At 46.5% G+C, this 15,242-nt stretch overlaps 1 protein-coding gene across 1 annotated transcript in view; it reads left to right on the plus strand.

Annotated features, from left to right (window-relative positions):
* LOC131939403 (uncharacterized) overlaps positions 1-15,242 on the plus strand; it is a 43,809-nt gene that overhangs the window by 14,307 nt on the left and 14,260 nt on the right. The window lies entirely within an intron of this gene.

A 15,242-nucleotide genomic window follows, 5' to 3' on the forward strand; every position in this document is an offset into this window, starting at 1 on the left:
CAACCTATCAACTCAGGTCAGGTTTAAACTAAGGTGAGCTTAAGGTCACATACCAACCTATCAACTCAGGTCAGGTCCAACCTCAGGTGAGCTTAAGGTCACATACCAACCTATCAACTCAGGTCAGGTCCAACTTCAGGTGAGCTTAAGGTCACATACCAACCTATCAACTCAGGTCAGGTTCAACATCACGTGAGCTTAAGGTCACATACCAACCTATCAACTCAGGTCATGTTCAACATCAGGTGAGCTTAAGGTCACATACCAGCTTATCAACTCAGGTCAGGTTTAATCTCAGGTGAGCTTAAGGTCACATACCAACCTATCAACTCAGGTCAGGTTTAATCTCAGGTGAGCTTAAGGTCTCATACCAACCTATCAACTCAGGTCAGGTTTAATCTCAGGTGAGCTTAAGGTCACATACCAACCTATCAACTCAGGCCACGTCCAACCTCAGGTGAGCTTAGGGTCACATACCAACCTATCAACTCAGGTCAGGTCCAACCTCAGGTGAGCTTAAGGTCACATACCAACCTAACAACTCAGGTCAGGTTCAACATCAGGTGAGCTTAAGGTCACATACCAACCTATCAACTCAGGTCAGGTTCAACATCAGGTGAGCTTAAGGTCACATACCAACCTATCAACTCAGGCCACGTCCAACCTCAGGTGAGCTTAAGGTCACATACCAGCCTATCAACTCAGGCCACGTCCAACCCCAGGTGAGCTTAGGGTCACATACCAACCTATCAACTCAGGTCAGGTCCAACCTCAGGTGAGCTTAAGGTCACATACCAACCTATCAACTCAGGTCAGGTTCAACATCAGGTGAGCTTAAGGTCACATACCAACCTATCAACTCAGGTCAGGTTTAATCTCAGGTGAGCTTAAGGTCACATACCAGCTTATCAACTCAGGTCAGGTTTAATCTCAGGTGAGCTTAAGGTCACATACCAGCCTATCAACTCAGGTCAGGTTTAATCTCAGGTGAGCTTAAGGTCACATACCAACCTATCAACTCAGGCCACGTCCAACCTCAGGTGAGCTTAGGGTCACATACCAACCTATCAACTCAGGTCAGGTCCAACCTCAGGTGAGCTTAAGGTCACATACCAACCTATCAACTCAGGTCAGGTTCAACATCAGGTGAGCTTAAGGTCACATACCAACCTATCAACTCAGGTCAGGTTCAACATCAGGTGAGCTAAAGGTCACATACCAACCTATCAACTCAGGCCACGTCCAACCTCAGGTGAGCTTAAGGTCACATACCAGCCTATCAACTCAGGCCACGTCCAACCCCAGGTGAGCTTAGGGTCACATACCAACCTATCAACTCAGGTCAGGTCCAACCTCAGGTGAGCTTAAGGTCACATACCAACCTATCAACTCAGGTCAGGTTCAACATCAGGTGAGCTTAAGGTCACATACCAACCTATCAACTCAGGTCAGGTTTAATCTCAGGTGAGCTTAAGGTCACATACCAGCTTATCAACTCAGGTCAAGTTCAACCTCAGGTGAGCTTAAGGTCACATACTAACCTATCAAATCAGGTTAGGTTTAATCTCAGGTGAGCTTAAGGTCACATACCAACCTATCAACTCAGGTCAGGTCCAACTTCAGGTGAGCTTAAGGTCACATACCAACCTATCAACTCAGGTCAGGTTTAATCTCAGGTGAGCTTAAGGTCACATACCAACCTATCAACTCAGGTAAGGTCCAACTTCAGGTGAGCTTAAGGTCACATACCAACCTATCAACTCAGGTCAGGTTTAATCTCAGGTGAGCTTAAGGTCACATACCAACCTATCAACTCAGGTCAGGTCCAACCTCAGCTTAAGGTCACATACCAACCTATCAACTCAGGTCAGGTTTAATCTCAGGTGAGCTTAAGGTCACATACCAGCTTATCAACTCAGGCCACGTCCAACCTCAGGTGAGCATAGGGTCACATACCAACCTATCAACTCAGGTCAGGTCCAACCTCAGGTGAGCTTAAGGTCACATACCAACCTATCAACTCAGGTCAGGTTTAATCTCAGGTGAGCTTAAGGTCACATACCAGCTTATCAACTCAGGTCAAGTTCAACCTCAGGTGAGCTTAAGGTCACATACCAACCTATCAACTCAGGTCAGGTCCAACCTCAGGTGAGCTTAAGGTCGCATACCAACCTATCAACTCAGGTCAGGTTCAACATCAGGTGAGCTTAAGGTCACATACCAACCTAGCAACTCAGGTCAGGTTCAACATCAGGTGAGCTTAAGGTCACATACCAACCTATCAACTCAGGTCAGGTTCAACATCAGGTGAGCTTAAGGTCACATACCAGCTTATCAACTCAGGTCAAGTTCAACCTCAGGTGAGCTTAAGGTCACATACCAACCTATCAACTCAGGTCAGGTTTAATCTCAGGTGAGCTTAAGGTCACATACCAACCTATCAACTCAGGTCAGGTCCAACTTCAGGTGAGCTTAAGGTCACATACCAACCTATCAACTCAGGTCAGGTTTAATCTCAGGTGAGCTTAAGGTCACATACCAACCTATCAACTCAGGTCAGGTTTAATCTCAGGTGAGCTTAAGGTCACATACCAGCCTATCAACTCAGGTCAGGTTTAATCTCAGGTGAGCTTAAGGTCACATACCAACCTATCAACTCAGGTCAGGTCCAACCTCAGGTGAGCTTAAGGTCACATACCAACCTATCAACTCAGGTCAGGTTCAACATCAGATGAGCTTAAGGTCACATACCAACCTATCAACTCAGGTCAGGTCCAACTTCAGGTGAGCTTAAGGTCACATACCAACCTATCAACTCAGGTCAGGTTCAACATCACGTGAGCTTAAGGTCACATACCAACCTATCAACTCAGGTCATGTTCAACATCAGGTGAGCTTAAGGTCACATACCAGCTTATCAACTCAGGTCAAGTTCAACCTCAGGTGAGCTTAAGGTCACATACCAACCTATCAACTCAGGTCAGGTTTAATCTCAGGTGAGCTTAAGGTCACATACCAACCTATCAACTCAGGTCAGGTCCAACTTCAGGTGAACTTAAGGTCACATACCAACCTATCAACTCAGGTCAGGTTTAATCTCAGGTGAGCTTAAGGTCACATACCAACCTATCAACTCAGGTCAGGTTTAAACTAAGGTGAGCTTAAGGTCACATACCAACCTATCAACTCAGGTCAGGTCCAACCTCAGGTGAGCTTAAGGTCACATACCAACCTATCAACTCAGGTCAGGTCCAACTTCAGGTGAGCTTAAGGTCACATACCAACCTATCAACTCAGGTCAGGTTCAACATCACGTGAGCTTAAGGTCACATACCAACCTATCAACTCAGGTCATGTTCAACATCAGGTGAGCTTAAGGTCACATACCAGCTTATCAACTCAGGTCAGGTTTAATCTCAGGTGAGCTTAAGGTCACATACCAACCTATCAACTCAGGTCAGGTTTAATCTCAGGTGAGCTTAAGGTCTCATACCAACCTATCAACTCAGGTCAGGTTTAATCTCAGGTGAGCTTAAGGTCACATACCAACCTATCAACTCAGGCCACGTCCAACCTCAGGTGAGCTTAGGGTCACATACCAACCTATCAACTCAGGTCAGGTCCAACCTCAGGTGAGCTTAAGGTCACATACCAACCTAACAACTCAGGTCAGGTTCAACATCAGGTGAGCTTAAGGTCACATACCAACCTATCAACTCAGGTCAGGTTCAACATCAGGTGAGCTTAAGGTCACATACCAACCTATCAACTCAGGCCACGTCCAACCTCAGGTGAGCTTAAGGTCACATACCAGCCTATCAACTCAGGCCACGTCCAACCCCAGGTGAGCTTAGGGTCACATACCAACCTATCAACTCAGGTCAGGTCCAACCTCAGGTGAGCTTAAGGTCACATACCAACCTATCAACTCAGGTCAGGTTCAACATCAGGTGAGCTTAAGGTCACATACCAACCTATCAACTCAGGTCAGGTTTAATCTCAGGTGAGCTTAAGGTCACATACCAGCTTATCAACTCAGGTCAGGTTTAATCTCAGGTGAGCTTAAGGTCACATACCAGCCTATCAACTCAGGTCAGGTTTAATCTCAGGTGAGCTTAAGGTCACATACCAACCTATCAACTCAGGCCACGTCCAACCTCAGGTGAGCTTAGGGTCACATACCAACCTATCAACTCAGGTCAGGTCCAACCTCAGGTGAGCTTAAGGTCACATACCAACCTATCAACTCAGGTCAGGTTCAACATCAGGTGAGCTTAAGGTCACATACCAACCTATCAACTCAGGTCAGGTTCAACATCAGGTGAGCTAAAGGTCACATACCAACCTATCAACTCAGGCCACGTCCAACCTCAGGTGAGCTTAAGGTCACATACCAGCCTATCAACTCAGGCCACGTCCAACCCCAGGTGAGCTTAGGGTCACATACCAACCTATCAACTCAGGTCAGGTCCAACCTCAGGTGAGCTTAAGGTCACATACCAACCTATCAACTCAGGTCAGGTTCAACATCAGGTGAGCTTAAGGTCACATACCAACCTATCAACTCAGGTCAGGTTTAATCTCAGGTGAGCTTAAGGTCACATACCAGCTTATCAACTCAGGTCAAGTTCAACCTCAGGTGAGCTTAAGGTCACATACTAACCTATCAAATCAGGTTAGGTTTAATCTCAGGTGAGCTTAAGGTCACATACCAACCTATCAACTCAGGTCAGGTCCAACTTCAGGTGAGCTTAAGGTCACATACCAACCTATCAACTCAGGTCAGGTTTAATCTCAGGTGAGCTTAAGGTCACATACCAACCTATCAACTCAGGTAAGGTCCAACTTCAGGTGAGCTTAAGGTCACATACCAACCTATCAACTCAGGTCAGGTTTAATCTCAGGTGAGCTTAAGGTCACATACCAACCTATCAACTCAGGTCAGGTCCAACCTCAGCTTAAGGTCACATACCAACCTATCAACTCAGGTCAGGTTTAATCTCAGGTGAGCTTAAGGTCACATACCAGCTTATCAACTCAGGCCACGTCCAACCTCAGGTGAGCATAGGGTCACATACCAACCTATCAACTCAGGTCAGGTCCAACCTCAGGTGAGCTTAAGGTCACATACCAACCTATCAACTCAGGTCAGGTTTAATCTCAGGTGAGCTTAAGGTCACATACCAGCTTATCAACTCAGGTCAAGTTCAACCTCAGGTGAGCTTAAGGTCACATACCAACCTATCAACTCAGGTCAGGTCCAACCTCAGGTGAGCTTAAGGTCGCATACCAACCTATCAACTCAGGTCAGGTTCAACATCAGGTGAGCTTAAGGTCACATACCAACCTAGCAACTCAGGTCAGGTTCAACATCAGGTGAGCTTAAGGTCACATACCAACCTATCAACTCAGGTCAGGTTCAACATCAGGTGAGCTTAAGGTCACATACCAGCTTATCAACTCAGGTCAAGTTCAACCTCAGGTGAGCTTAAGGTCACATACCAACCTATCAACTCAGGTCAGGTTTAATCTCAGGTGAGCTTAAGGTCACATACCAACCTATCAACTCAGGTCAGGTCCAACTTCAGGTGAGCTTAAGGTCACATACCAACCTATCAACTCAGGTCAGGTTTAATCTCAGGTGAGCTTAAGGTCACATACCAACCTATCAACTCAGGTCAGGTTTAATCTCAGGTGAGCTTAAGGTCACATACCAGCCTATCAACTCAGGTCAGGTTTAATCTCAGGTGAGCTTAAGGTCACATACCAACCTATCAACTCAGGTCAGGTCCAACCTCAGGTGAGCTTAAGGTCACATACCAACCTATCAACTCAGGTCAGGTTCAACATCAGATGAGCTTAAGGTCACATACCAACCTATCAACTCAGGTCAGGTCCAACTTCAGGTGAGCTTAAGGTCACATACCAACCTATCAACTCAGGTCAGGTTCAACATCACGTGAGCTTAAGGTCACATACCAACCTATCAACTCAGGTCATGTTCAACATCAGGTGAGCTTAAGGTCACATACCAGCTTATCAACTCAGGTCAAGTTCAACCTCAGGTGAGCTTAAGGTCACATACCAACCTATCAACTCAGGTCAGGTTTAATCTCAGGTGAGCTTAAGGTCACATACCAACCTATCAACTCAGGTCAGGTCCAACTTCAGGTGAACTTAAGGTCACATACCAACCTATCAACTCAGGTCAGGTTTAATCTCAGGTGAGCTTAAGGTCACATACCAACCTATCAACTCAGGTCAGGTTTAATCTCAGGTGAGCTTAAGGTCTCATACCAACCTATCAACTCAGGTCAGGTTTAATCTCAGGTGAGCTTAAGGTCACATACCAGCCTATCAACTCAGGCCACGTCCAACCTCAGGTGAGCTTAGGGTCACATACCAACCTATCAACTCAGGTCAGGTCCAACCTCAGGTGAGCTTAAGGTCACATACCAACCTAACAACTCAGGTCAGGTTCAACATCAGGTGAGCTTAAGGTCACATACCAACCTATCAACTCAGGTCAGGTTCAACATCAGGTGAGCTTAAGGTCACATACCAACCTATCAACTCAGGCCACGTCCAACCTCAGGTGAGCTTAAGGTCACATACCAGCCTATCAACTCAGGCCACGTCCAACCCCAGGTGAGCTTAGGGTCACATACCAACCTATCAACTCAGGTCAGGTCCAACCTCAGGTGAGCTTAAGGTCACATACCAACCTATCAACTCAGGTCAGGTTCAACATCAGGTGAGCTTAAGGTCACATACCAACCTATCAACTCAGGTCAGGTTTAATCTCAGGTGAGCTTAAGGTCACATACCAGCTTATCAACTCAGGTCAGGTTTAATCTCAGGTGAGCTTAGGGTCACATACCAACCTATCAACTCAGGCCACGTCCAACCTCAGGTGAGCTTAGGGTCACATACCAACCTATCAACTCAGGTCAGGTCCAACCTCAGGTGAGCTTAAGGTCACATACCAACCTATCAACTCAGGTCAGGTTCAACATCAGGTGAGCTTAAGGTCACATACCAACCTATCAACTCAGGTCAGGTTCAACATCAGGTGAGCTTAAGGTCACATACCAACCTATCAACTCAGGCCACGTCCAACCTCAGGTGAGCTTAAGGTCACATACCAGCCTATCAACTCAGGCCACGTCCAACCCCAGGTGAGCTTAGGGTCACATACCAACCTATCAACTCAGGTCAGGTCCAACCTCAGGTGAGCTTAAGGTCACATACCAACCTATCAACTCAGGTCAGGTTCAACATCAGGTGAGCTTAAGGTCACATACCAACCTATCAACTCAGGTCAGGTTTAATCTCAGGTGAGCTTAAGGTCACATACCAGCTTATCAACTCAGGTCAAGTTCAACCTCAGGTGAGCTTAAGGTCACATACCAACCTATCAACTCAGGTCAGGTTTAATCTCAGGTGAGCTTAAGGTCACATACCAACCTATCAACTCAGGTCAGGTCCAACTTCAGGTGAGCTTAAGGTCACATACCAACCTATCAACTCAGGTCAGGTTTAATCTCAGGTGAGCTTAAGGTCACATACCAACCTATCAACTCAGGTAAGGTCCAACTTCAGGTGAGCTTAAGGTCACATACCAACCTATCAACTCAGGTCAGGTTTAATCTCAGGTGAGCTTAAGGTCACATACCAACCTATCAACTCAGGTCAGGTCCAACCTCAGCTTAAGGTCACATACCAACCTATCAACTCAGGTCAGGTTTAATCTCAGGTGAGCTTAAGGTCACATACCAGCTTATCAACTCAGGCCACGTCCAACCTCAGGTGAGCATAGGGTCACATACCAACCTATCAACTCAGGTCAGGTCCAACCTCAGGTGAGCTTAAGGTCACATACCAACCTATCAACTCAGGTCAGGTTTAATCTCAGGTGAGCTTAAGGTCACATACCAGCTTATCAACTCAGGTCAAGTTCAACCTCAGGTGAGCTTAAGGTCACATACCAACCTATCAACTCAGGTCAGGTCCAACCTCAGGTGAGCTTAAGGTCACATACCAACCTATCAACTCAGGTCAGGTTCAACATCAGGTGAGCTTAAGGTCACATACCAACCTATCAACTCAGGTCAGGTTCAACATCAGGTGAGCTTAAGGTCACATACCAACCTATCAACTCAGGTCAGGTTCAACATCAGGTGAGCTTAAGGTCACATACCAACCTATCAACTCAGGTCAGGTTCAACATCAGGTGAGCTTAAGGTCACATACCAGCTTATCAACTCAGGTCAAGTTCAACCTCAGGTGAGCTTAAGGTCACATACCAACCTATCAACTCAGGTCAGGTTTAATCTCAGGTGAGCTTAAGGTCACATACCAACCTATCAACTCAGGTCAGGTCCAACTTCAGGTGAGCTTAAGGTCACATGCCAACCTATCAACTCAGGTCAGGTTTAATCTCAGGTGAGCTTAAGGTCACATACCAACCTATCAACTCAGAACCTATCAACTCAGGTCAGGTTTAATCTCAGGTGAGCTTAAGGTCACATACCAGCCTATCAACTCAGGTCAGGTTTAATCTCAGGTGAGCTTAAGGTCACATACCAACCTATCAACTCAGGTCAGGTTCAACATCAGGTGAGCTTAAGGTCACATACCAACCTATCAACTCAGGTCAGGTTCAACATCAGGTGAGCTTAAGGTCACATACCAACCTATCAACTCAGGTCAAGTTCAACCTCAGGTGAGCTTAAGGTCACATACCAACCTATCAACTCAGGTCAGGTCCAACCTCAGGTGAGCTTAAGGTCACATACCAACCTATCAACTCAGGTCAGGTTCAACATCAGATGAGCTTAAGGTCACATACCAACCTATCAACTCAGGTCAGGTTCAACATCAGGTGAGCTTAAGGTCACATACCAACCTATCAACTCAGGCCACGTCCAACCTCAGGTGAGCTTAAGATCACATACCAGCCTATCAACTCAGGCCACGTCCAACCCCAGGTGAGCTTAGGGTCACATACCAACCTATCAACTCAGGTCAGGTTCAACATCAGGTGAGCTTAAGGTCACATACCAACCTATCAACTCAGGTCAGGTTTAATCTCAGGTGAGCTTAAGGTCACATACCAGCTTATCAACTCAGGTCAAGTTCAACCTCAGGTGAGCTTAAGGTCACATACCAACCTATCAACTCAGGTCAGGTTTAATCTCAGGTGAGCTTAAGGTCACATACCAACCTATCAACTCAGGTCAGGTCCAACTTCAGGTGAGCTTAAGGTCACATACCAACCTATCAACTCAGGCCACGTCCAACCTCAGGTGAGCTTAAGGTCACATACCAGCCTATCAACTCAGGTCAGGTTTAATCTCAGGTGAGCTTAAGGTCACATACCAACCTATCAACTCAGGTCAGGTTTAATCTCAGGTGAGCTTAAGGTCACATACCAACCTATCAACTCAGGTAAGGTCCAACTTCAGGTGAGCTTAAGGTCACAAACCAACCTATCAACTCAGGTCAGGTTTAATCTCAGGTGAGCTTAAGCTCACATACCAACCTATCAAGTCAGGTCAGGTCCAACCTCAGCTTAAGGTCACATACCAACCTATCAACTCAGGTCAGGTTTAATCTCAGGTGAGCTTAAGGTCACATACCAGCTTATCAACTCAGGCCACGTCCAACCTCAGGTGAGCATAGGGTCACATACCAACCTATCAACTCAGGTCAGGTACAACCTCAGGTGAGCTTAAGGTCACATACCAACCTATCAACTCAGGTCAGGTTCAACATCAGGTGAGCTTAAGGTCACATACCAACCTATCAATTCAGGTCAGGTCCAACCTCAGGTGAGCTTAAGGTCACATACCAACCTATCAACTCAGGCCACGTTCAACCTCAGGTGAGCTTAGGGTCACATACCAACCTATCAACTCAGGTCAGGTCCAACCTCAGGTGAGCTTAAGGTCACATACCAACCTATCAACTCAGGCCACGTCCAACCTCAGGTGAGCTTAGGGTCACATACCAACCTATCAACTCAGGTCAGGTCCAACCTCAGGTGAGCTTAAGGTCACATACCAACCTATCAACTCAGGTCAGGTTCAACATCACGTAAGCTTAAGGTCACATACCAACCTATCAACTCAGGTCAGGTTTAACATCAGGTGAGCTTAAGGTCACATACCAGCTTATCAACTCAGGTCAAGTTCAATCTCAGGTGAGCTTAAGGTCACATACCAACCTATCAACTCAGGTCAGGTTTAATCTCAGGTGAGCTTAAGGTCACATACCAACCTATCAACTCAGGTCAGGTCCAACTTCAGGTGAGCTTAAGGTCACATACCAACCTATCAACTCAGGTCAGGTTTAATCTCAGGTGAGCTTAAGGTCACATACCAACCTATCAACTCAGGTCAGGTTTAATCTCAGGTGAGCTTAAGGTCACATACCAACCTATCAACTCAGGTCAGGTCCAACCTCAGCTTAAGGTCACATACCAACCTATCAACTCAGGTCAGGTTTAATCTCAGGTGAGCTTAAGGTCACATACCAACCTATCAACTCAGCCACGTCCAACCTCAGGTGAGCTTAGGGTCACATACCAACCTATCAACTCAGGTCAGGTCCAACCTCAGGTGAGCTTAAGGTCACATACCAACCTATCAACTCAGGTCAGGTTCAACATCAGGTGAGCTTAAGGTCACATACCAACCTATCAACTCAGGTCAGGTTCAACATCAGGTGAGCTTAAGGTCACATACCAACCTATCAACTCAGGCCACGTCCAACCTCAGGTGAGCTTAAGGTCACATACCAGCCTATCAACTCAGACCACGTCCAACCCCAGGTGAGCTTAGGGTCACATACCAACCTATCAACTCAGGTCAGGTCCAACCTCAGGTGAGCTTAAGGTCACATACCAACCTATCAACTCAGGTCAGGTCCAACTTCAGGTGAGCTTAAGGTCACATACCAACCTATCAACTCAGGTCAGGTTCAACATCACGTGAGCTTAAGGTCACATACCAACCTATCAACTCAGGTCATGTTCAACATCAGGTGAGCTTAAGGTCACATACCAGCTTATCAACTCAGGTCAAGTTCAACCTCAGGTGAGCTTAAGGTCACATACCAACCTATCAACTCAGGTCAGGTTTAATCTCAGGTGAGCTTAAGGTCACATACCAACCTATCAACTCAGGTCAGGTCCAACTTCAGGTGAACTTAAGGTCACATACCAACCTATCAACTCAGGTCAGGTTTAATCTCAGGTGAGCTTAAGGTCACATACCAACCTATCAACTCAGGTCAGGTTTAATCTCAGGTGAGCTTAAGGTCTCATACCAACCTATCAACTCAGGTCAGGTTTAATCTCAGGTGAGCTTAAGGTCACATACCAACCTATCAACTCAGGCCACGTCCAACCTCAGGTGAGCTTAGGGTCACATACCAACCTATCAACTCACGTCAGGTCCAACCTCAGGTGAGCTTAAGGTCACATACCAAACTAACAACTCAGGTCAGGTTCAACATCCGGTGAGCTTAAGGTCACATACCAACCTATAAACTCAGGTCAGGTTCAACATCAGGTGAGCTTAAGGTCACATACCAACCTATCAACTCAGGCCACGTCCAACCTCAGGTGAGCTTAAGGTCACATACCAGCATATCAACTCAGGCCACGTCCAACCCCAGGTGAGCTTAGGGTCACATACCAACCTATCAACTCAGGTCAGGTCCAACCTCAGGTGAGCTTAAGGTCACATACCAACCTATCAACTCAGGTCAGGTTTAATCTCAGGTGAGCTTAAGGTCACATACCAGCTTATCAACTCAGGTCAGGTTTAATCTCAGGTGAGCTTAAGGTCACATACCAGCCTATCAACTCAGGTCAGGTTTAATCTCAGGTGAGCTTAAGGTCACATACCAACCTATCAACTCAGGCCACGTCCAACCTCAGGTGAGCTTAGGGTCACATACCAACCTATCAACTCAGGTCAGGTCCAACCTCAGGTGAGCTTAAGGTCACATACCAACCTATCAACTCAGGTCAGGTTCAACATCAGGTGAGCTTAAGGTCACATACCAACCTATCAACTCAGGTCAGGTTCAACATCAGGTGAGCTTAAGGTCACATACCAACCTATCAACTCAGGCCACGTCCAACCTCAGGTGAGCTTAAGGTCACATACCAGCCTATCAACTCAGGCCACGTCCAACCCCAGGTGAGCTTAGGGTCACATACCAACCTATCAACTCAGGTCAGGTCCAACCTCAGGTGAGCTTAAGGTCACATACCAACCTATCAACTCAGGTCAGGTTCAACATCAGGTGAGCTTAAGGTCACATACCAACCTATCAACTCAGGTCAGGTTTAATCTCAGGTGAGCTTAAGGTCACATACCAGCTTATCAACTCAGGTCAAGTTCAACCTCAGGTGAGCTTAAGGTCACATACCAACCTATCAACTCAGGTCAGGTTTAATCTCAGGTGAGCTTAAGGTCACATACCAACCTATCAACTCAGGTCAGGTCCAACTTCAGGTGAGCTTAAGGTCACATACCAACCTATCAACTCAGGTCAGGTTTAATCTCAGGTGAGCTTAAGGTCACATACCAACCTATCAACTCAGGTAAGGTCCAACTTCAGGTGAGCTTAAGGTCACATACCAACCTATCAACTCAGGTCAGGTTTAATCTCAGGTGAGCTTAAGCTCACATACCAACCTATCAACTCAGGTCAGGTCCAACCTCAGCTTAAGGTCACATACCAACCTATCAACTCAGGTCAGGTTTAATCTCAGGTGAGCTTAAGGTCACATACCAGCTTATCAACTCAGGCCACGTCCAACCTCAGGTGAGCATAGGGTCACATACCAACCTATCAACTCAGGTCAGGTCCAACCTCAGGTGAGCTTAAGGTCACATACCAACCTATCAACTCAGGTCAGGTTCAACATCAGGTGAGCTTAAGGTCACATACCAACCTATCAATTCAGGTCAGGTCAAACCTCAGGTGAGCTTAAGGTCACATACCAACCTATCAACTCAGGCCACGTCCAACCTCAGGTGAGCTTAGGGTCACATACCAACCTATCAACTCAGGTCTGGTCCAACCTCAGGTGAGCTTAAGGTCACATACCAACCTATCAACTCAGGCCACGTCCAACCTCAGGTGAGCTTAGGGTCACATACCAACCTATCAACTCAGGTCAGGTCCAACCTCAGGTGAGCTTAAGGTCACATACCAACCTATCAACTCAGGTCAGGTTCAACATCACGTACGCTTAAGGTCACATACCAACCTATCAACTCAGGTCAGGTTTAACATCAGGTGAGCTTAAGGTCACATACCAGCTTATCAACTCAGGTCAAGTTCAATCTCAGGTGAGCTTAAGGTCACATACCAACCTATCAACTCAGGTCAGGTTTAATCTCAGGTGAGCTTAAGGTCACATACCAACCTATCAACTCAGGTCAGGTCCAACTTCAGGTGAGCTTAAGGTCACATACCAACCTATCAACTCAGGTCAGGTTTAATCTCAGGTGAGCTTAAGGTCACATACCAACCTATCAACTCAGGTCAGGTTTAATCTCAGGTGAGCTTAAGGTCACATACCAACCTATCAACTCAGGTCAGGTCCAACCTCAGCTTAAGGTCACATACCAACCTATCAACTCAGGTCAGGTTTAATCTCAGGTGAGCTTAAGGTCACATACCAACCTATCAACTCAGCCACGTCCAACCTCAGGTGAGCTTAGGGTCACATACCAACCTATCAACTCAGGTCAGGTCCAACCTCAGGTGAGCTTAAGGTCACATACCAACCTATCAACTCAGGTCAGGTTCAACATCAGGTGAGCTTAAGGTCACATACCAACCTATCAACTCAGGTCAGGTTCAACATCAGGTGAGCTTAAGGTCACATACCAACCTATCAACTCAGGCCACGTCCAACCTCAGGTGAGCTTAAGGTCACATACCAACCTATCAACTCAGGTCAGGTCCAACCTCAGGTGAGCTTAAGGTCACATACCAACCGATCAACTCAGGTCAGGTCCAACCTCAGGTGAGCTTAAGGTCACATACCAACCTATCAACTCAGGTCAGGTTCAACATCAGGTGAGCTTAAGGTCACATACCAACCTATCAACTCAGGTCATGTTCAACATCAGGTGAGCTTAAGGTCACATACCAGCTTATCAACTCAGGTCAAGTTCAACCTCAGGTGAGCTTAAGGTCACATACCAACCTATCAACTCAGGTCAGGTTTAATCTCAGGTGAGCTTAAGGTCACATACCAACCTATCAACTCAGGTCAGGTCCAACTTCAGGTGAACTTAAGGTCACATACCAACCTATCAACTCAGGTCAGGTTTAATCTCAGGTGAGCTTAAGGTCACATACCAACCTATCAACTCAGGTCAGGTTTAATCTCAGGTGAGCTTAAGGTCTCATACCAACCTATCAACTCAGGTCAGGTTTAATCTCAGGTGAGCTTAAGGTCACATACCAACCTATCAACTCAGGCCACGTCCAACCTCAGGTGAGCTTAGGGTCACATACCAACCTATCAACTCAGGTCAGGTCCAACCTCAGGTGAGCTTAAGGTCACATACCAACCTATCAACTCAGGTCAGGTTCAACATCAGGTGAGCTTAAGGTCACATACCAACCTATCAACTCAGGTCAGGTCCAACCCCAGGTGAGCTTAGGGTCACATACCAACCTATCAACTCAGGTCAGGTCCAACCTCAGGTGAGCTTAAGGTCACATACCAACCTATCAACTCAGGTCAGGTTCAACATCAGGTGAGCTTAAGGTCACATACCAACCTATCAACTCAGGTCAGGTTTAATCTCAGGTGAGCTTAAGGTCACATACCAGCTTATCAACTCAGGTCAAGTTCAACCTCAGGTGAGCTTAAGGTCACATACCAACCTATCAACTCAGGTCAGGTTTAATCTCAGGTGAGCTTAAGGTCACATACCAACCTATCAACTCAGGTCAGGTCCAACTTCAGGTGAGCTTAAGGTCCCATACCAACCTATCAACTCAGGCCACGTCCAACCTCAGGTGAGCTTAAGGTCACATACCAGCCTATCAACTCAGGTCAGGTTTAATCTCAGGTGAGCTTAAGCTCACATACCAACCTATCAAATCAGGTCATGTCCAACCTCAGTTGAGCTTATCAAACCTATCAAATCAGGTCAGAAGCACCAACCTCAGGGGAACGTAAACATATGTGTTCTATT

This window comes from Physella acuta, unplaced genomic scaffold (genome assembly GCF_028476545.2).
Source record: "Physella acuta isolate Inbredline_101_S28 unplaced genomic scaffold, ASM2847654v3 ptg000276l, whole genome shotgun sequence".
Lineage (NCBI taxonomy): Eukaryota > Metazoa > Mollusca > Gastropoda > Physidae > Physella > Physella acuta.